The following is a 21,617-nucleotide window of genomic DNA, read 5'->3' on the forward strand; positions in this document are numbered from 1 at the left end:
TTAAATGTGCCACTAACTTATAGAATCAAAGAATGAGGCAATGGTTGCAGCCCGTCGAGCCCATGCCAACTCTCAACAAGTCTCACTCCCCTGTCATTTACCCACAGCTGTGCAATTTTTTTCATTCGGATACTTATCCAACTCCGTTTGAAAGATAAGATTGAGTCTGACTCCACCGCCCTTTAGAGCAGTGTATTCCAGATTCTAACCACTTGCTGAGGAATGGCCACTCCTGTTCCTATGTATAAAGGCAGAGAAACACGGGATCAGTTCCTGCCACACTCACAACCTTGCTAAAAAGAGCACCGTCATTCTCTTCTCGTGACACAAGCTCCAGAAGTGCAGTCCAGCTATTGAGGTTAAAGCTCTGGTTATGTTCCCAATACCGTTATTGCCACAGTGTTTCCGTAGTGTAGTGGTTATCACGTTTGCTTAATAAGCGAAAAGTTCCCTGTTCGAAACCGGGCGGAAACATTATGCAAACGTGTTCAATTAATGATTAGTTAAATTAAATCATTCATATTGGTGGTTCAATATTAACAGAGTGCAGTGTCTCACGATGCTGTTCCATTTGCTGATTTCTCTCTGCAGTTGTGTTCACACTCAAATTCTACACAGTGTCTCTCACTCCCTCCCGTTTCCAGCCCTGTCGCTGGAGAAACCATATCACAAAGCTGCACATTCCGTGCATTCAGGTCAGCTATGAGAGATTATTAAAGGATCCTGCCACGCCACCACGCTTCACAACAGAAAATTAAAGCCACAAACAAACCCATCGACTAATCGCTCTTCCCTAGCTCCAGAGTGAGTGAGGGCGGGACAAGCCCTAACTTCCGCTCCCACACTCTCCAATCAGCCGCTGCCGGCGGAAAGCGGAGAATGCAGCATCAAACAGCAGTTTTCCGCCCTTCACTGGGCTGCAAAATGCCACCGTTCGAGACAACGCTCCCCGTACACCGAACAGCAGCCTCATAAGATGTTTTATCTCAGCTTCCTCAGTTCGAGCCCCAGCTTGCACGAACACTTCTTCACTGGAAACACCATTAATTATCTGATTGCCACGTTTTGCATCATGAAAGTAATCCTAACCGATAATTATATAATCATAGAGGTTTACAGCATGGAAGGAGTCATTTAAGCCCATCGTATCTGCACCGGCCAACAAATGCCCAGTTTTAGGTGTGTACCCCTGCACCTTATTGCATTTCATGTGCACATCTAAGAACTTGTTAAATGTGCTGAGGGTTTCTGCCTGCACCACACTTTCAGGCAGTGAGTTTGAGACCCCCACAAACATCTGCATGCAGAATGTTCACTTCAAATCCCCTTTAACCCTTACACTAATTACTTTGAAATTATGCAGCCTGGTTGTTGACCACTCCACTATGTGAAATAGACCCTTTTAATCAACAATATCTAGGCCCCTCCTATTTTTATACACCTCAATGCTGTCGCCCATCAGCCTCCTCTGTTCCAAGGAAAACAAACCCATCCTATCCAATCTGTCCTCATAGCAAAGTTGCTCCACTCCCGGCAACATCTACGTAAATATCCTCTGTACTCTCTCCAGCGTATTCACGTTCTTCCTTCAATGCGGTGACCAGAACTGCACACAGTACTCCAGCTGTGGCCTAACCAGAATTTTATACAGTTCTAGCATAACCCACTTGCTGTTCTGTTCCTTGCTTCTGCCAATAGAAACATAGAAAATATGTGCAGGAGTAGGCCATTCGGCCCTTCTAGCCTGCACCGCCATTCAATGCGTTCATAGCTGGACATGCAACTTCAGTACCCCATTCCTGATTTCTCACCATACCCCTTGATTCCCCTAGTAGTAAGGACTTCATCTAACTCCTTTTTGAATATATTTAGTGAATTGGCCTCAACAACTTTCTGTGGTAGAGAATTCCACAGGTTCACCACTCTCTGGGTGAAGAAATTCCTCCTCATCTCGGTCCTAAATGGCTTCCCCCTTATCCTCAGACTGTGTCCCCTGGTTCTGGTCTTCCCCAACATTGGGAACATTCTTCCTGCATCTAACCTGTCTAAACCCGTCAAATTTTAAACGTTTCTATGAGGTCCCCTCTCATTCTTCTGAACTCCAGTGAATACAAGCCCAGTTGATCCAGTCTTTCTTGATAGGTCAGTCCCGCCATCCCGGGAATCAGTCTGGTGAACCTTCGCTGCACTCCCTCAATAGCAAGAATGTCCTTCCTCTGGTTAGGAGACCAAAACTGTACACAATACTCCAGGTGTGGCCTCACCAAGGCCCTGTACAATTGTAGCAACACCTCCCTGCCCTTGTACTCAAATCCCCTCGCTATGAAGGCCAACATGCCATTTGCTTTCTTAACCGCCTGCTGTACCTGCATGCCAACCTTCAATGACTGATGTACCACGACACCCAGGTCTCTTTGCACCTGCCCTTTTCCTAATCTGTCACCATTCAGATAATAGTCTGTCTCTCTGTTTTTACCAACAAAGTGGATAACCTCACATTTATCCACATTATACTTCATCTGCCATGCATTTGCCCACTCACCTAAACTATCCAAGTCGCTCTGCAGCCTCATAGAACCCTCCTTGCAGCTCACACTGCCACCCAACTTAGTGTCATCCGCAAATTTGGAGATGCTACATTTAATCCCCTCGTCTAAATCATTAATGTACAGTGTAAACAGCTGGGGCCCCAGCACAGAACCTTGCGGTACCCCACTAGCCACTGCCTGCCATTCTGAAAAGTCCCCATTTACTCCTACTCTTTGCTTCCTGTCTGACAACCAGTTCTCAATCCATGTCAGCACACTACCCCCAATCCCATGTGCTTTAACAAATGCAACCATTCCATATGACTTCTTAACCAACTTTTCCAACGGGACAGCTACCTTCAGGGATCTGTGGACAAGCAATCCCAGTTACCTTTGTTCCTCTACACTTCTCAATGTCATACCAGTTGATGTGTATTCCCTTTCATTGTTAGCCCTCCACAAATGCGCGATCTCTCACATCTCTGGATTAAATTCCATTTGCCACTGCTCTACCCCCTTATCAGTTGATTGACATCTTCCTGGAGTCTCCAGCTTTCCTCTTCATTATCAACCACACTGCCTATTTTAATAACACCTGAAAACTTCGTAATCATAACACCTATATTCAAGTTTCGATCATTGATAAATACCATAAAAAGCAATGGATCTGGCACTGAAATCTGTGAAACCCCACTGGAAATATCCTTCCAGTCACAAAAACACCCATCAAACATTACCCTTTGCTTCCTGCCTCTGAGCCAAATTTGGATCCAATTTGCCACTTCGCCCTGAATCACATGGGCTTTTACTTAGAAAATGCATAATCATTAAATGTTATCCTGCCTTCATGGGAAAACATAATTAATTGACTGATGATCTTCATTTGACCAGCTAAAGAAATGTTAACTGAAGGAGAGTCCTTAATTGAATAACTTACCTGTGCTCTGCACTTTACCTCTGAATCCATAAACCATTTTGGACACTGTGCTTTAGAAGTCTGCTTCAAAATGTTCCTTGTGGTAACATGTACATGGGACGTTGGAAACAGTGAGATAGACTGTAGTGCAAGGGACTGGTTATTGTGAAACAGCAAAGAAAATATACATTCTGGAAGAATACCATCGAAAAGAAGTGTGGCCCTAACAGCCAAAAAGAAGATGAAGTGCTGAGCACTTTTCCGCAAAAAATTATTTTCCCAAACATTTCTCTGACCGACTCTTCACAAAACAAAAATGATGCTTTTAAAGTCATTAAACCAGAATTTTCGTGCACACGAATCTTCTGAATCAGATGCCTCTCGTTGTGCCGACTGAATCCATGTCCCTTTCAATATTCTGCTGACATGCACACTATTAAATGTGACACTAACTTATACAATCAAAGAATAAGGGAATGGTTGCAGCCCGTCGAGCCCATGCCAACTCTCAACAAATCTCAGTCCCTTGTCATTTACCCACAGCTGTGCAATTTTTTTCATTCGGATACTTATCCAACTCCGTTTTGATAGATAAGATTGAGTCTGACTCCACCGCCCTTTAGAGCAGTCTATTCCAGATTCTAACCACTTGCTGAGGAATGGCCACTCCTGTTCCTATGTATAAAGGCAGAGAAACACGGGATCAATTCCTGCCACACTCACAACCTTGCTAAATACAGCACCGTCATTCTATTCTCGTGACACAAGCTCCAGAAGTGTCGTCCAGCTGTTGAGGTTAAAGCTCTGGTTATGTTCCCAACAATATTACTGCCACAGCGTTTCCGTAGTGTAGTGGTTATCACGTTCGCCTAACACGCGAAAAGTCCCCGGTTCGAAACCGGGCGGAAACATTATGCAAACGTGTTCAATTAATGATAAGAAAAAATTAAATCATTCATATTAGTGGTTCAATGTTAACAGAGTGCAGTGTCTCACGATGCTGTTCGATTTGCTGATTTCTCTCTGCAGTTCTGTTCACACTCAAATTCTACACAGTGTCTCTCACTCCCTCCCGTTTCCAGCCCTGACGCTGGAGAAACCATATCTCATTGCTGCACATTCCGTGCATTCAGGTCAGCTGTGAGAGATTATTAAAGGATCCTGCCACGCCACCACGCTTCACAACAGAAAATTAAAGCCACAAACAAACCCATCGACTAATCGCTCTTCCCCAGCTCCAGAGTGAGTGAGGGCGGGACAAGCCCTAACTTCCGCTCCCACACTCTCCAATCAGCCGCTGCCGGCGGAAAGCGGAGAATGCAGCATCAAACAGCGGTTTACCGCCCTTCACTGGGCTGCAAAATGCCACCGTTCGAGACAACGCTCCCCGTACACCGAACAGCAGACTCAGAAAATGCTTCATCTCAGCTTCCTCAGTTCGAGCCCCAGCTTGCACGAACACTTCTTCACTGGAAACACCATTAATTATCTGATTGCCACGTTTTGCATCATGAAAGTAATCCTAAGCGATAATTATATAATCATAGAGGTTTACAGCATGGAAGGAGTCATTTAAGCCCATCGTATCTGCACCGGCCAACAAATGCCCAGTTTCAGGAGTGCACCCCTGCATCTTATTGCATTTCATGTGCACATCTCAGAACTTGTTAACTGTGCTGAGGGTTTCTGCCTGCACCACACTTTCAGGCAGTGAGTTTGAGACCCCCACAATCATCTGCATGCAGAATGTTCACTTCAAATCCCCTTTAACCCTTACACTAATTACTTTTAAATTACGAAGCCTGGTTGTTGACCACTCCACTATGTGAAATAGACCCTTTTAATCAACAATATCTAGGCCCCTCCTATTTTTATACACCTCATGCTGTCGCCCATCAGCCTCCTCTGTTCCAAGGAAAACAAACCCATCCTATCCAATCTGTCCTCATAGCAAAGTTGCTCCACTCCCGACAACATCTACGTAAATCTCCTCTGTACCCTCTCCAGCGTATTCACGTCCTTCCTTCAATGCGGTGACTAGAACTGCACGCAGTACTCCAGCTGTGGCTTAACCAGAATTTTATACAGTTCGAGCATAACCCACTTGCTGTTCTGTTCCTTGCTTCTGCCAATAAATGCAACCATTCAATATGACTGCTTAACCAACTTTTCCAACTGGCCAGCTACTTTCAGGGATCTGTGGACATGCAATCCCAGTTACCTTTGTTCCTCTACACTTCTCAATGTCATACCAGTTGATGTGTATTCCCTTTCCTTGTTAGCCCTCCACAAATGCGCGATCTCTCACATCTCTGGATTAAATTCAATTTGCCACTGCTCTACCCCCTTATCAGTTGATTGATATCTTCATGGAGTCTCCAGCTTTCTTCTTCATTATCAACCACACTGCCTATTTTAATAACACCTGAAAACTTCGAAATCATAACACCTATATTCAAGTTTAGATCATTGATAAATACCATAAAAAGCAATGGATCTGGCACTGAAAACTGCGGAACCCCACTGGAAACATCCTTCCAGTCACAAAAACACCCATCAAACATTATCCTTTGCTTCCTGCCTCTGAGCCAAACTTGGATCCAATTTGCCACTTCGCCCTGAATGACATGGGCTTTTACTTAGAAAATGCATAATCATTCAATATTATCCTGCCTTCATGGGAAATCATCATTAATTGACTGATGATCTTCATTTGCACAACTAAAGAAATGTTATCTGAAGGAGAATCCTTAATTGAATAACTTATCTGTGCTCTGCACTTTACCTCTGAATCCATAAACCATTTTGGACAATGTGCTTTAGAAGTCTGCTTCAAAATGTTCATTGCTGGTAACATGTAGATGAGACGTTGGAAACAGTGAGATAGACTGCAGTGCAAGGGACTGGTTATTGTGAAACAGCAAAGAAAATATACATTCTGGAAGAATACCATCGGAAAGAAGTGTGACCCTAACAGCCAAAAAGAAGATGAAGTGCTGAGCCCTTTTCAGCAAAAAATTCATTTCCCAAACATTTCTCTGACCGAATCTTCACAAAACAAAAATGATGCTTTTAAAGTCTTTAAACCCGAATTTTCGTGCACCCGAATCTTCTGAATCAGATGCCTCTCGTTGTGCCGACTGAATCCATGTCCCTTTCAATATTCTGCTGACATGCACACTATTAAATGTGCCACTAACTTATAGAATCAAAGAATAAGGGAATGGTTGCAGCCCGTCGAGTCCATGCCAACTCTCAACAAGTCTCACTCCCCTGTCATTTACCCACAGCTGTGCAATTTTTTTCATTCGGATACTTATCCAACTCCGTTTTGAAAGATAAGATTGAGTCTGACTCCACCGCCCTTTAGAGAAGTGTATTCCAGATTCTAACCACTTGGTGAGGAATGGCCACTCCTGTTCCTATGTATAAAGGCAGAGAAACACGGGATCAATTCCTGCCACACTCACAACCTTGCTAAATATAGCACCGGCATTCTATTCTCGTGACACAAGCTCCAGAAGTGTAGTCCATATGTTGAGGTTAAAGCTCTGGTTATGTTCCCAACAATGTTACTGCCACAGCGTTTCCGTAGTGTAGTGGTTATCACGTTTGCCTAACACGCGAAAGGTCCCCGGTTCGAAACCGGGCGGAAACATTATGCAAACGTGTTCAATTCATGATAAGATAAAATTAAATCATTCATATTAGTGGTTCAATGTTAACAGAGTGCAGTGTCTCACGATGCTGTTCCATTTGCTGATTTCTCTCTACAGTTCTGTTCACACTCAAATTCTACACAGTGTCTCTCACTCCCTCCCGTTTCCAGCCCTGACGCTGGAGAAACCATATCTCAAAGCTGCACATTCCGTGCATTCAGGTCAGCTGTGAGAGATTATTAAAGGATCCTGCCACGCCACCACGCTTCACAACAGAAAATTAAAGCCACAAACAAACCCATCGACTAATCGCTCTTCCTCAGCTCCAGAGTGAGTGAGGGCGGGACAAGCCCTAACTTCCACTCCCACACTCTCCAATCAGCCGCTGCCGGCGGAAAGCGGAGAATGCAGCATCAAACAGCGGTTTACCGCCCTTCACTGGGCTGCAAAATGCCACCGTTCCAGACAACGCTCCCCGTGCTCCGAACAGCAGCCTCATAAGATGCTTCATCTCAGCTTCCTGAGTTCGAGCCCCAGCTTGCACGAACACTTCTTCACTGGAAACAGCATTAATTATCTGATTGCCACGTTTTGCATCATGAAAGTAATCCTAACCGATAATTATATAATCATAGAGGTTTACAGCATGGAAGGAGTCATTTACGCCCATCGTATCTGCACCGGCCAACAAATGCCCAGTTTTAGGTGTGTACCCCTGCACCTTATTGCATTTCATGTGCACATCTAAGAACTGGGTAAATGTGGTGAGGGTTTCTGCCTGCACCACACTTTCAGGCAGTGAGTTTGAGACCCCCACAAACATCTGCATGCAGAATGTTCACTTCAAATCCCCTTTAACCCTTACACTAATTACTTTTAAATTATGCAGCCTGGTTGTTGACCACTCCACTATGTGAAATAGACCCTTTTAATCAACAATATCTAGGCCCCTCCTATTTTTATACACCTCAATGCGGTCGCCCATCAGCCTCCTCTGTTCCAAGGAAAACAAACCCATCCTATCCAATCTGTCCTCATAGCAAAGTTGCTCCACTCCCGGCAACATCTACGTAAATCTCCTCTGTACCCTCTCCAGCGTATTCACGTTCTTCCATCAATGCGGTGACCAGAACTGCATGCAGTACTCCAGCTGTGGCCTAACCAGAATTTTATACAGTTCTAGCATAACCCACTTGCTTTTCTGTTCCTTGCTTCTGCCAATAAATGCAACCATTCCATATGAATTTTTCATCAACTTTTCCAACTGGCCAGCTACCTTCAGGGATCTGTGGACAAGCAATCCCAGTTACCTTTGTTTCTCTACACTTATCAATGTCATACCAGTTGATGTGTATTCCCTTTCCTTGTTAGCCCTCCACAAATGCGCGATCTCTCACATCTCTGGATTAAATTCAATTTGCCACTGCTCTACCCCCTTATCAGTTGATTGATATCTTCCTGGAGTCTCCAGCTTTCTTCTTCATTATCAAAAACACTGCCTATTTTAATAACACCTGAAAACTTCGTAATCATAATACTTATATTCAAGTTTAGATCATTGATAAATACCATGAAAAGCAATGGATCTGGCACTGAAAACTGTGGAACCACACTGGAAACATCCTTCCAGTCACAAAAACACCCATCAGACATTACCCTTTGCTTCCTGCCTCTGAGCCAAATTTGGATCCAATTTGCCACTTCGCCCTGAATCACATGGGCTTTTACTTTAAAAATCCATAATCATTAAATGTTATACTGCCTTCATGGGAAAACATCATTAATTGACTGATGATCTTCATTTGCACAACTAAAGAAATGTTAACTGAAGGAGAGTCCTTAATTGAATAACTTATCTGTGCTCTGCACTTTACCTCTGAATCCATAAACCATTTTGGACACTGTACTTTAGAAGTCTGCTTCAAAATGTTCATTGCTGGTAACATGTACATGAGACGTTGGAAACAGTGAGATAGACTGCAGTGCAAGGGGTTGGTTATTGTGAAACAGCAAAGAAAATATACATTCTGGAAGAATACCATCGAAAAGAAGTGTGGCCCTAACAGCCAAAAAGAATATGAAGTGCTGAGCCCTTTTCAGCAAAAAATTATTTTTCAAACATTTCTCTGACCGAATCTTCACAAAAGAAAAATGATGCTTTTAAAGTCATTAAACCCGAATTTTCATGCACCGGAATCTTCTGAATCAGATGCCTCTCGTTGTGCCGACTGAATCCATGTCCCTTTCAATATTCTGCTGACGTGCACACTATTAAATGTGCCACTAACTTATAGAATCAAAGAATAAGGGAATGGATGCAGCCCGTCGAGCCCATGCCAACTCTCAACAAATCTCACGCCCCTGTCATTTACACACAGCTGTGCAATTTTTTTCATTCGGATACTTATCCAACTCCGTTTTGAAAGATAAGATTGAGTCTGACTCCACCGCCCTTTAGAGCAATGTATTCCAGATTCTAACCACTTGCTGAGGAATGGCCACTCCTGTTCCTATGTATAAAGGCAGAGAAACACGGGATCAATTCCTGCCACACTCACAACCTTGCTTAATGCAGCACCGTTATTCGATTCTCGTGACACAAGCTCCAGAAGTGTAGTCCAGCTGTTGAGGTTAAAGCTCTGGTTATGTTCCCAACAATGTTACTGCAACAGTGTTTCCGTAGTGTAGTGGTTATCACGTTCGCCTAACACGTGAAAGGTCCCCGGTTCGAAACCGGGCGGAAACATTATGCAAACGTGTTCAATTAATGATTAGATAAAATTAAATCATTCATATTAGTGGTTCAATATTAACAGAGTGCAGTGTCTCACGATGCTGTTCCATTTGCTGATTTCTCTCCACAGTTCTGTTCACACTCAAATTTACACAGTGTCTCTCACTCCCTCCCGTTTCCAGCCCTGACGCTGGAGAAACCATATCTCAAAGCTGCACATTCCGTGCATTCAGGTCAGCTGTGAGAGATTATTAAAGGATGCTGCCACGCCACCACGCTTCACAACAGAAAATTGAAGCCACAAACAAACCCATCGACTAATCGCTCTTCCCCAGCTCCAGAGTGAGTGAGGGCGGGACAAGCCCTATCGTCCGCTCCCACACTCTCCAATCAGCCGCAACCGGCGGAAAGCGGAGAATGCAGCATCAAACAGCGGTTTACCACCCTTCACTGGGCTGCAAAATGCCACCGTTCGAGACAACGCTCCCCGTGCTCCGAACAGCAGCCTCATAAGATGCTTCATCTCAGCTTCCTGAGTTCGAGCCCCAGCTTGCACGAACACTTCTTCACTGGAAACAGCATTAATTATCTGATTGCCACGTTTTGCATCATGAAAGTAATCCTAACCGATAATTATATAATCATAGAGGTTTACAGCATGGAAGGAGTCATTTAAGCCCATCGTATCTGCACCGGCCAACAAATGCCCAGTTTTAGGTGTGTACCCCTGCACCTTATTGCATTTCATGTGCACATCTAAGAACTTGTTAAATGTGGTGAGGGTTTCTGCCTGCTTCAAAATGTTCATTGCTGGTAACATGTACATGGGAAGTTGGAAACAGTGAGATAGACTGTAGTGCAAGGGACTGATTATTGTGAAACAGCAAAGAAAATATACATTCTGGAAGAATACCATCGAAAAGAAGTGTGACCCTAACAGCCAAAAAGAAGATGAAGTGCTGGGTCCTTTTCAGCAAAAAATTCTTTTGCCAAACATTTCTCTGACCGAATCTTCACAAAACAAAAATGATGCTTTTAAAGTCATTAAATCCGAATTTTCGTGCACCCGAATCTTCTGAATCAGATGCCTCTCGTTGTGCCTACTGAATCCATGTCCCTTTCAATATTCTGCTGAAATGCACACTATTAAATGTGCCACTAACGTATACAATCAAAGAATAAGGGAATGGTTGCAGCCCGTCGAGCCCATGCCAACTCTCAACAAGTCTCACTCCCCTGTCATTTACCCACAGCTGTGCAATTTTTTGCATTCGGATACTTATCCAACTCCGTTTTAAAAGATAAGTTTGAGTCTGACTCCACCGCCCTTTAGAGCAGTGTATTCCAGATTGTAACCACTTGCTGAGGAATGGCCACTCCTGTTCCTATGTATAAAGGCAGAGAAACACGTGATCAATTCCTGCCACACTCACAACCTTGCTAAATATCGCACCGTTATTCTATTCTCGTGACACAAGCTCCAGAAGTGTAGTCCAGCTGTTGAGGTTAAAGCTCTGGTTATGTTCCCAACAATGTTAGTGCCGCAGCGTTTCCGTAGTGTAGTGGTTATCATGTTCGCCTCATACGCGAAAGGTCCCCGGTTCGAAACCGGGTGGAAACATTATGCAAAAGTGTTCAATTAATGATTAGATAAAATTAAATCATTCATATTAGTGGTTCAATATTAACAGAGTGCAGTGTCTCACGATGCTGTTCCATTTGATGATTTCTCTCTACAGTTCTGTTCACACTCAAATTCTACACAGTGTCTCTCACTCCCTCCCGTTTCCAGCCCTGACGCTGGAGAAACCATATCTCAAAGCTGCACATTCCGTGCATTCAGGTCAGCTGTGAGAGATTATTAAAGGATCCTGCCACGCCACCACGCTTCACACCAGAAAATTAAAGCCACAAACAAACCCATCGACTAATCGCTCTTCCCCAGCTCCAGAGTGAGTGAGGGCGGGACAAGCCCTAACTTCCGCTCCCACACTCTCCAATCAGCCGCTGCCGGCGGAAAGCGGAGAATGCAGCATCAAACAGCGGTTTACCGCCCTTCACTGGGCTGCAAAATGCCACCGTTCGAGACAACGCTACCCGGACACCGAACAGCAGACTCATAAGATGCTTCATCTCAGCTACCTGAGTTCGAGCCCCAGCTTGCACGAACACTTCTTCACTGGAAACACCATTAATTATCTGATTGCCACGTTTTGCATCATGAAAGTAATCCTAACCGATAATTATATAATCATAGAGGTTTACAGCATGGAAGGAGTCATTTAAGCCCATCGTATCTGCACCGGCCAACAAATGCCCTGCACCTTATTGCATTTCATGTGCACATCTAAGAACTTGTTAAATGTGGTGAGGGTTTCTGTCTGCTTCAAAATGTTCATTGCTGGTAACATGTACATGGGACTTTGGAAACAGTGAGATACACTGTAGTGCAAGGGACTGTTTATTGTGAAACAGCAAAGAAAATATACATTCTGGAAGAATACCATCGAAAAGAAGTGTGACCCTAACAGCCAAAAAGAAGATGAAGTGCTGAGTCCATTTCAACAAAAAATTATTTTCCCAAACATTTCTCTGACCGAATCTTCACAAAACAAAAATGATGCTTTTAAAGTCATTAAACCGGAATTTTCGTGCACCCGTATCTTCTGAATCAGATGCCTCTCGTTGTGCCGACTGAATCCATGTCCCTTTTAATATTCTGCTGACATGCACACTATTAAATTTGCCACTAACTTACACAATCAAAGAATAAGGGAATGGTTGCAGTCCGTCGAGCCCATGCCAAATCTCAACAAGTCTCACTCCTCTGTCATTTACGCACAGCTGTGCAATTTTTTGCATTCGGATACTTATCCAACTCCGTTTTAAAAGATAAGATTGAGTCTGACTCCACCGCCCTTTAGAGCAGTGTATTCCAGATTCTAACCACTTGCTGAGGAATGGCCACTCCTGTTCCTATGTATAAAGGCAGAGAAACACGGGATCAATTCCTGCCACACTCACAACCTTGCTAAATTTTAGATGTGCACTCCTGCACCTTATTGCATTTCATGTGCACATCGAAGAACTTGTTAAATGTGGTGAGGGTTTCTGCCTGCACCACACTTTCAGGCAGTGAGTTTGAGACCCCCACAAACATCTGCATGCAGAATGTTCACTTCAAATCCCCTTTAACACTAACACTGATTACTTTTAAATTATGCAGCCTGGTTGTTGACCACTCCACTATGTGTAATAGACCCTTTTAATCAACAATCTCTAGGCCCCTCCTATTTTTATACACCACAATGCTGTCGCCCATCAGCCTCCTCTGTTCCAAGGAAAACAAACCCATCCTATCCAATCTGTCCTCATAGCATAGTTGCTCCACTCCCGGCAACATCTACGTAAATCTCCTCTGTACCCTCTCCAGCGTATTCACGTTCTTCCATCAATGCGGTGAACAGAACTGCACGCAGTACTCCAGCTGTGGCCTAACCAGAATTTTATACAGTTCTAGCATAACCCACTTGCTGTTCTGTTCCTTGCTTCTGCCAATAAATGCAACCATTCCATATGACTTCTTAACCAACTTTTCCAACTCGCCAGCTACCTTCAGGGATCTGTGGACAAGCAATCCCAGTTGCCTTTGTTCCTCTACACTTCTAATTGTCATACCAGTTGATGTGTATTCCCTTTCCTTGTTAGCCCTCCACAAATGAGCGATCTCTCACATTTCTGGATTAAATTCCATTTGCCACTGCTCTACCCCCTTATCAGTTGATTGATATCTTCCTGGAGTCTCCAGCTTTCTTCTTCATTATCAACCACACTGCCTATTTTAATAACACCTGAAAACTTCGTAATCATAACACCGATATTCAAGTTTACATCATTGATAAATACCATAAAAAGCAATGGATCTGGCACTGAAAACTGTGGAACCCCACTAGAAACATCCTTCCAGTCACAAAAACACCCATCAAACATTACCGTTTGCTTCCTGCCTCTGAGCCAAATTTGGATCCAATTTGCCATTGCGCCCTGAATCACATGGGCTTTTACTTAGAAAATGCATAATCATTAAATGTTATCCTGCCTTCATGGGAAAACATCATTAATTGACTGATGATCTTCATTTGCACAACTAAAGAAATGTTAACTGAAGGAGAGTCCTTAATTGAATAACTTATCTGTGCTCTGCACTTTACCTCTGAATCCATAAACCATTTTGGACACTGTGCTTTAGAAGTCTGCTTCAAAATGTTCCTTGCTGGTAACATGTACATGGGACGTTGGAAACAGTGAGATAGACTGTAGTGCAAGGGACTGGTTATTGTGAAACAGCAAAGAAAATATACATTCTGGAAGAATACCATCGAAAAGAAGTGTGGCCCTAACAGCCAAAAAGAAGATGAAGTGCTGAGCCCTTTTCAGCAAAAAAATCTTTTCCCAAACATTTCTCTGACCGAATCTTCACAAAACAAAAATGATGCTTTTAAAGTCATTAAACCCGAATTGACGTGCACCCGAATTTTCTGAATCAGATGCCTCTCGTTGTGCCGACTGAATCCATGTCCCTTTCAATATTCTGCTGACATGCACACTATTAAATATGCCACTAACTTATAGAATCAAAGAATAAGGGAATGTTTGCAGCCCGTCGAGCCCATGCCAACTCTCAACAAGTCTCACTCCCCTGTCATTTACCCACAGCTGTGCAATTTTTTTCATTCGGATACTTATCCAACTCCGTTTTGAAAGATAAGATTGAGTCTGACTCCACCGCCCTTTAGAGCAGTGTATTCCAGATTCTAACCACTTGCTGAGGAATGGCCACTGCTGTTCCGATGTATAAAAACAGAGAAACACAGGATCAATTCCTGCCACACTCACAACCTTGCGAAATATAGCACCGTCATTCTATTCTCGTGACACAAGCTGCAGAAGTGTAGTCCAGTTGTTGAGGTTGAAGCTCTGGTTATGTTCCCAACAATCTTACTGCCACAGCGTTTCCGTAGTGTAGTGGTTATCACGCTCGCCTCACACGCGAAAGGTACCCGGTTCGAAACCGGGTGGAAACATTATGCAAACGTGTTCAATTAATGATTAGATAAAATTAAATCATTCATATTAGTGGTTCAATATTAACAGAGTGCAGTGTCTCACGATGCTGTTCCATTTGATGATTTCTCTCTGCAGTTCTGTTCAGACTCAAATTCTACACAGTGTCTCTCACTCCCTCCCGTTTCCAGCCCTGACGCTGGAGAAACCATATCTCAAAGCTGCACATTCCGTGCATTCAGGTCAGCTGTGAGAGATTATTAAAGGATCCTGCCACGCCACCACGCTTCACAACAGAAAATTGAAGCCACAAACAAACCCATCGACGAATCGCTCTTCCCCAGCTCCAGAGTGAGTGAGGGCGGGACAAGCCCTAACTTCCAATCCCATACTCTCCAATCAGCCGCTGCCAGCGGAAAGCGGAGAATGCAGCATCAAACAGCGGCTTTCCGCCCTTCACTGGGCTGCAAAATGCCACCGTTCGAGACAACGCTCCCCGTACACCAAACAGCAGCCTCATAAGATGCTTCATTTCAGCTTCCTGATTTCGAGCCCCAGCTTGCACGAACATTTCTTCACTGGAAACACCATTAATTATCTGATTGCCACGTTTTGCATCATGAAAGTAATCCTAACCGATAATTATATAATCATCGAGGTTTACAGCATGGAAGCAGTCATTTAAGCCCATCGTATCTGCACCGGCCAACAAATGCTCAGTTTTAGGTGTGTACCTCTGTACCTTATTGCATTTCATGTGCACATCTAAGAACTTGTTAAATGTGGTGAGGGTTTCTGCCTGCACCACACTTTCAGGCAGTGAGTTTGAGACCCCCACAAACATCTGCATGCAGAATGTTCACTTCAAATCCCCTTTAACCCTAACACTAATTACTTTTAAATTATGCAGCCTGGTTGTTGACCACTCCACTATGTGAAATAGACACTTTTATTGAACAATATCTAGGCCCCTTCTATTTTTATACACCTCAATGCTGTCGCCCATCAGCCTCCTCTGTTCCAAGGAAAACAAACCTATCCTATCCAATCTGTCCTCATAGCAAAGTTGCTCCACTCCCGGCAACATGTACGTAAATCTCCTCTGTACCCTCTCCAGCGTATTCACGTCCTTTCTTCAATGCGGTGACTAGAGCTGCACGCAGTACTCCAGCTGTGGCCTAACCAGAATTTTATACAGTTCTAGCATAACCCACTTGCTGTTCTGTTCCTTGCTTCTGCCAATAAATGCAACCATTCCATATGACTTCTTAACCAACTTTTCCAACTGGCCAGCTACCTTCAGGGATCTGTGGACAAGCAATCCCAGTTACCTTTGTTCCTCTACACTTCTCAATGTCATACCAGTTGATGTGTATTCCCTTTCCTTGTTAGCCCTCCACAAATGCGCGATCTCTCACATCTCTGGATTAAATTCCATTTGCCACTGCTCTACCTCCTTATCAGTTGATTGATATCTTCCTGGAGTCTCCAGCTTTCTTCTTCATTATCAACCACACTGCCTATTTTAATAACACCTGAAAGCTTCGTAATAATAACACCTATATTCAAGTTTAGATCATTGATAAATACCATAAAAAGCAATGGATCTGGCACTGAAAACTGCGGAACCCCACTGGAAACATCCTTCCAGTCACAAAAACACCCATCAAACATGACCCTTTGCTTCCTGCCGCTGAGCCAAATTTGGATCTAATATGCCACTTCGCCCTGAATCACATGGGCTTTTACTTAGAAAATGCATAATCATTAAATGTTATCCTGCCTTCATGGGAAAACATCATTAATTGACTGATGATCTTCATTTGCACAACTAAAGAAATGTTAACTGAAGGAGAGTCCTTAATTGAATAACTTATCTGTGCTCTGCACTTTACCTCTGAAGCCATGAACCATTTTGGACACTGTGCTTTAGAAGTCTGCTTCAAAATGTTCATTGCTGGTAACATTTACATGAGACGTTGGAAACAGTGAGATAGACTGCAGTGCAAGGGACTAGTTATTGTGAAACAGCAAAGAAAATATACATTCTGGAAGAATACCATCGAAAAGAAGTGTGGCCCTAACAGCCAAAAAGAAGATGAAGTGCTGAGCCCTTTTCAGCAAAAAATTATTTTCCCAAACATTTCTCTGACCGAATCTTCACAAAACAAAAATGATGCTTTTAAAGTCATTAAACCCGAATTGTCGTGCACCCGAATCTTCTGGATCAGATGCCTCTCGTTGTGCCGACTGAATCCATGTGCCTTTCAATATTCTGCTGACATGCACACTATTAAATGTGCCACTAACTTCTAGAATCAAAGAATAAGGGAATGGTTGCAGCCCGTCGAGCCCATGCCAACTCTCAACAAGTCTCACTCCCCTGTCATTTATCCACAGCTGTGCAATTTTTTTCATTAGGAAACTTATCCAACTCCGTTTTGAAAGATAAGATTGAGTCTGACTCCACCGCCCTTTAGAGCAGTGTATTCCAGATTCTAACCACTTGCTGAGGAATGGCCACTCCTGTTCCTATGTATAAAGGCAGAGAAACACGGGATCAATTCCTGCCTCACTCACAACATTGCGAAATATAGCACCGTCATTCTATTCTCGTGACACAAGCTCCAGAAGTGTCGTCCAGCTGTTGAGGTTAAAGATCTGGTTATGTTCCCAACAACGTTACTGGCACAGCGTTTCCGTAGTGTAGTGGTTATCACGTTCGCCTCACACGCGAAAAGTCCCCGTTTCGAAACTGGGCGGAAACATTATGCAAACGTGTTCAATTAATGATTAGATAAAATTAAATCATTCATATTATTGGTTCAATATTAACAGAGTGCAGTGTCTCACGATGCTGGTCCATTTTCTGATTTCTCTCTGCAGTTCTTTTCACACTCAAATTCTACACAGTGTCTCTCACTCCCTCCCGTTTCCAGCCCTGACGCTGGAGAAACAATATCTCAAAGCTGCACATTCCGTGCATTCAGGTCAGCTGTGAGAGATTATTAAAGGATCCTGCCACGCCACCACGCTTCACAACAGAAAATTAAAGCCACAACAAACCCATCGAATAATCGCTCTTCCCCAGCTCCAGAGTGAGTGAGGGCGGGACAAGCCCTAACTTCCGCTCCCACACTCTCCAATCAGCCGCTGCCGGCGGAAAGCGGAGAATGCAGCATCAAACAGCGGTTTACCGCCCTTCACTGGGCTGCAAAATGCCTCCGTTCGAGACAACGCTCCCCGTACACCGAACAGCAGCCTCATAAGATGCTTCATCTCAGCTTCTGGACTTCGAACCCCAGCTTGCACGAACACTTCTTCACTGGAAACACCATTAATTATCTGATTGCCACGTTTTGCATCATGAAAGTAATCGTAACCGATAATTATATTATCATAGAGGTTTACAGCATGGAAGGAGTCACTTAAGCCCATCGTATCTGCACCGGCCTACAATTGCCCAGTTTTAGGTGTGCACCCCTGCACCTTATTGCATTTGATGTGCACATCTAAGAACTTGTTAAATGTGGTGAGGGTTTCTGCCTGCACCACACTTTCAGGCCGTGAGTTTGAGACCCCCACAAACATCTGCATGCAGAATGTTCACTTCAAATCCCATTTAACCCTTACACTGATTACGTTTAAATTATGCAGCCTGGTTGTTGACCACTCCACTCTGTGAAATAGACCCTTTTAATCAACAATATCTAGGCCCCTCCTATTTTTATACACCTCAATGCTGTCGCCCATCAGCCTCCTCTGTTCCAAGGAAAACAAACCCATCCTATCCAATCTGTCCTCATAGCAAAGTTGCTCCACTCCCGGCAACATCTACGTAAATCTCCTCTGTACCCTCTCCAGCGTATTCAGGTTCTTCCTTCATGCGGTGACCAGAACTGCACGCAGTACTCCAGCTGTGGCCTAGCCAGAATTTTATACAGTTCTAGCATAACCCACTTGCTGTTCTGTTCCTTGCTTCTGCCAATAAATGCAACCATTCCATATGACTTCTTAATCAACTTTTCCAACTGGTCAGCTACCTTCAGGGATCTGTGGACAAGCAATCCCAGTTACCTTTGTTCCTCTACACTTCTCAATGTCATACCAGTTGATGTGTATTCCCTTTCCTTGTTAGCCCTCCACAAATGCGCGATCTCTCACATCTCTGGTTTAAATTCAATTTGCCACTGCTCTACCCCCTTATCAGTTGATTGATATCTTCCTGGAGTCTCCAGCTTTCTTCTTCATTATCAACCACACTGCCTATTTTAATAACACATGAAAACTTCGTAATCATAACACCTATATTCAAGTTTAGATCATTGATAAATACCATAAAAAGCAATTGATCTGGCACTGAAAACTGTGGAACCAGACTGGAAACATCCTTCCAGTCACAAAAACACCCATCAAACATTACCCTTTGCTTCCTGCCTGTGAGCCAAATTTGGATCCAATTTGCCACTTCGCCCTGAATCACATGGGCTTTTACTTAGAAAATGCATAATCATTAAATGTTATCCTGCCTTCATGGGAAAACATCATTAATTGACTGATGATCTTCATTTGCACAACTAAAGAAATGTTAACTGAAGGAGAATCCTTAATTTAATACCTTATCTGTGCTCTGCACTTTACCTCTGAATCCATAAACTATTTTGGACACTGTGCTTTAGAAGTCTGCTTCAAAATGTTCATTGCTGGTAACATGTACATGAGACGTTGGAAACAGTGAGATAGACTGCAGTGCAAGGGACTGGATATTGTGAAACAGCAAAGAAAATATACATTCTGGAAGAATACCATCGAAAAGAAGTGTGGCCCTAACAGCCAAAAAGAAGATGAAGTGCTGAGCCCTTTTCAGCAAAAAATTCTTTTTCAAACATTTCTCTGACCGAATCTTCACAAAAGAAAAATGATGCTTTTAAAGTCATTAAACCCGAATTATCATGCACCGGAATCTTCTGAATCAGATGCCTCTCGTTGTGCCGACTGAATTCATGTCTCTTTCAATATTCTGCTGACATGCACACTATTAAATGTGCCACTAACTTATAGAATCAAAGAATAAGAGAATGGATGCAGCCCGTCGAGCCCATGCCAACTCTCAACAAGTCTCACTCCCCTGTCATTTACCCACAGCTGTGCAATTTTTTTCATTCGGATACTTATCCAACTCCGTTTTGAAAGATAAGATTGAGTCTGACTCCACCGCCCTTTAGAGAAGTGTATTCCAGATTCTAACCACTTGCTGAGGAATGGCCACTCCTGTTCCTATGTATAAAGGCAGAGAAACACGGGATCAATTCCTGCCACACTCACAACCTTGCTAAGTATAGCACCGTTATTCTATTCTCGTGACACAAGCTCCAGAAGTGTAGTCCAGCTGTTGAGGTTAAAGCTCTGGTTATGTTCCCAACAATGTTTACTGCCACAGTGTTTCTGTAGTGTAGTGGTTATCACGTTCGCCTAACACGCGAAAAGTCCCCGGTTCGAAACCGGGCGGAAACATTATGCAAACGTGTTCAATTAATGATAAGATAAAATTAAATCATTCATATTAGTGGTTCAATGTTAACAGAGTGCAGTGTCTCACGATGCTGTTCCATTTGCTGATTTCTCCCTACAGTTCTGTTCACACTCAAATTCTACACAGTGTCTCTCACTCCCTCCCGTTTACAGCCCTGACGCTGGAGTAACCATATCTCAAAGCTGCACATTCCGTGCATTCAGGTCAGCTGTGAGAGATTATTAAAGGATCCTGCCACGCCACCACGCTTCACAACAGAAAATTAAAGCCACAAACAAACCCATCGACTAATCGCTCTTCCTCAGCTCCAGAGTGAGTGAGGGCGGGACATGCCCTAACTTCCGCTCCCACACTCTCCAATCAGCCGCTGCCGGCGGAAAGCGGAGAATGCAGCATCAAACAGCGGTTTACCGCCCTTCACTGGGCTGCAAAATGCCACCGTTCGAGACAACGCTCCCCGTACACCGAACAGCAGCCTCATAAGATGCTTCATCTCAGCTTCCTGAGTTCGAGCCCCAGCTTGCACGTACACTTCTTCACTGGAAACAGCATTAATTATCTGATTGCCACGTTTTGCATCATGAAAGTAATCCTAACCGATAATTATATAATCATAGAGGTTTACAGCATGGAAGGAGTCATTTACGCCCATCGTATCTGCACCGGCCAACAAATGCCCAGTTTTAGATGTGTACCCCTGCACCTTATTGCATTTCATGTGCACATCTAAGAACTGGTTAAATGTGGTGAGGGTTTCTGCCTGCACCACACTTTCAGGCAGTGAGTTTGAGACCCCCACAAACATCTGCATGCAGAATGTTCACTTCAAATCCCCTTTAACCCTTACACTAATTACTTTTAAATTATGCAGCCTGGTTGTTGACCACTCCACTATGTGAAATAGACCCTTTTAATCAACAATATCTAGGCCCCTCCTATTTTTATACACCTCAATGCGGTCGCCCATCAGCCTCCTCTGTTCCAAGGAAAACAAACCCATCCTATCCAATCTGTCCTCAAAGCAAAGTTGCTCCACTCCCGGCAACATCTACGTAAATCTCCTCTGTACCCTCTCCAGCGTATTCACGTTCTTCCTTCAATGCGGTGACCAGAACTGCACGCAGTACTCCAGCAGTAACCAGAATTTTATACAGTTCTAGCATAACCCACTTGCTGTTATCTT

General features: G+C 43.6%; 8 non-coding genes across 8 annotated transcripts; all 8 read left to right on the forward strand.

Annotated features, from left to right (window-relative positions):
- Positions 1 to 401: 401 nt before the first annotated feature.
- On the forward strand, positions 402 to 474 carry trnai-aau (transfer RNA isoleucine (anticodon AAU)). Its single transcript has one exon. It is a non-coding gene; the product is annotated as a tRNA-Ile (tRNA).
- Positions 475 to 4,282: 3,808 nt separating this feature from the next.
- Positions 4,283 to 4,355, forward strand: trnav-aac (transfer RNA valine (anticodon AAC)). Its single transcript has one exon. It is a non-coding gene; the product is annotated as a tRNA-Val (tRNA).
- A 2,674-nt stretch (positions 4,356 to 7,029) lies between these two features.
- Positions 7,030 to 7,102, forward strand: trnav-aac (transfer RNA valine (anticodon AAC)). Its single transcript has one exon. It is a non-coding gene; the product is annotated as a tRNA-Val (tRNA).
- A 2,674-nt stretch (positions 7,103 to 9,776) lies between these two features.
- On the forward strand, positions 9,777 to 9,849 carry trnav-aac (transfer RNA valine (anticodon AAC)). Its single transcript has one exon. It is a non-coding gene; the product is annotated as a tRNA-Val (tRNA).
- A 1,536-nt stretch (positions 9,850 to 11,385) lies between these two features.
- trnam-cau (transfer RNA methionine (anticodon CAU)) lies at positions 11,386 to 11,458 on the forward strand. The gene has a single exon. It is a non-coding gene; the product is annotated as a tRNA-Met (tRNA).
- A 3,390-nt stretch (positions 11,459 to 14,848) lies between these two features.
- Positions 14,849 to 14,921, forward strand: trnav-cac (transfer RNA valine (anticodon CAC)). The gene has a single exon. It is a non-coding gene; the product is annotated as a tRNA-Val (tRNA).
- Positions 14,922 to 17,596: 2,675 nt separating this feature from the next.
- trnav-cac (transfer RNA valine (anticodon CAC)) lies at positions 17,597 to 17,669 on the forward strand. Its single transcript has one exon. It is a non-coding gene; the product is annotated as a tRNA-Val (tRNA).
- Positions 17,670 to 20,342: 2,673 nt separating this feature from the next.
- Positions 20,343 to 20,415, forward strand: trnav-aac (transfer RNA valine (anticodon AAC)). Its single transcript has one exon. It is a non-coding gene; the product is annotated as a tRNA-Val (tRNA).
- Positions 20,416 to 21,617: the final 1,202 nt, after the last annotated feature.

This window comes from Pristiophorus japonicus, chromosome 3, assembly GCF_044704955.1.
Source record: "Pristiophorus japonicus isolate sPriJap1 chromosome 3, sPriJap1.hap1, whole genome shotgun sequence".
Taxonomy (NCBI): Eukaryota; Metazoa; Chordata; class Chondrichthyes; family Pristiophoridae; genus Pristiophorus; species Pristiophorus japonicus.